The sequence below is a fragment of the Microtus ochrogaster genome, chromosome 22 (assembly GCF_000317375.1).
Source record: "Microtus ochrogaster isolate Prairie Vole_2 chromosome 22, MicOch1.0, whole genome shotgun sequence".
Classification (NCBI taxonomy): domain Eukaryota; kingdom Metazoa; phylum Chordata; class Mammalia; order Rodentia; family Cricetidae; genus Microtus; species Microtus ochrogaster.
In genome coordinates this window covers 31,989,397-31,990,891 of record NC_022023.1, presented here as the reverse complement: position 1 = coordinate 31,990,891, position 1,495 = coordinate 31,989,397, and positions in this window count along the sequence as shown.

Sequence of the window (1,495 nt, the reverse complement as noted above, 5' to 3'; positions counted from 1 at the left end):
AAGAGCATTGCCTGCTCTTCCAAAGGTCCTGAGTTCAATTCCCGGCAACCACATGGTGGCTCACAACCATCTGTAATGAGGTCTGGTGCCCTCTTGTGACCTGTAGGCATACACGCAGATTGTATACATAATAAATAAATATCTTAAAAAGAAAAAAAAGAGATCACAGCTGAGGCCAGGAGTGACTGTGCACGCCTTCAATCTTAGTGCTTGAGAGGCAGTGGCAGAGAGGATCTATGCAAATTCAAGGCCAGCCTGGCCAACCGAGTGAGTTCCAGGACAGCTAAGACTACACAGAGAAACCCTCTTTCGAAAAACAAAACAAAATCAAAAAAAGAAATCACCACTGATTTCTAGCTCCAGCTGACCATTGTCTCAGCAAAGGGTCTCCGTTAGTGGTTCTAGTGTCTTGTTTATCAAAGTTGATTCTTCAGGTCCAGCTGACCGGATACCACGGGTTCTTTGCACAAATGGTGCAGTAGATTCTTTGCTTCCCTCTAAACCAGCGGTTCTCAGCCTCTGGGTTGTGACTCTGTTGGGGGTCACATATCAGCTCTCCTGCATATCAGTTTTTTTTTTTTTTTTTTTTTTTTTGGCTTTTCGAGACAGGGTTTCTCTGTAGCTTTGGAGCCTGTCCTGGAACTAGCTCTGTAGACCAGGCTGGTCTCGAACTCACAAAGATCGCCTGCCTCTGCCTCCCAAGTGCTGGGATTAAAGGCGTGCACCACCATCGCCCGGCTGCATATCAGATGTTTACAGTACAATTCAGAACAGTAGCCAATCGACAGTTATGAAGTAGCCATGAAAACAGTCTTATGGCTGGGGGTCACCGCAGCGTGAGGAACTGTACTGAAGGGTGGCAGCGTTAGGAAGGTTGAGAACTGCTGTTCTAAAACATTACAAGCCAGGCCTCCATTGTTCTTACTGCTCTTAACATTCTTATCTTCTAAGCTCCTACAGAACAGCTGACTGAGCTCTCAACACTTGGTGGCTTTTCTAGCTCTAAAGTTTCCTAGTCAAGCAGGGCAGGAACCTGGAGACAGGTACTGATGCAGAGGCCATGAAGGATCGCCACTTACTGGGCTGCTCATCATGGCTTGTTCAGCCTGCTCCTTATAGAACCGGGGACCACCAGCCCAGCGATGGCCCCACTCACATCAATCACTAGGAAAACGCACCACAGGCTTGCCTACCTACAGCCCAATCTTACGGAGGCTCCCTCCTCTCCGAGGACTCCAGCTTGTGTGGAGTTGACAGGAAACCAGCCAGCACAGAGTGCACCGCTCTTGCAGAGGAGCAGAGCTCAGTTCCCAGCATCCACGTCAGCCATTCACAACCACCCGTCGCTCGAGTCCTGGAAAACTGAACATTAAGAGATATTTTCTCAGGTAGAGAACCAAGTCCTTATCACAGCTAAGATTTTTTTGTTTTGTTTTGTTTGTTTTTCGAGACAGGGTTTCTCTGTGGCTTTGGAGCCTGTCCTGGAACTAGCTCT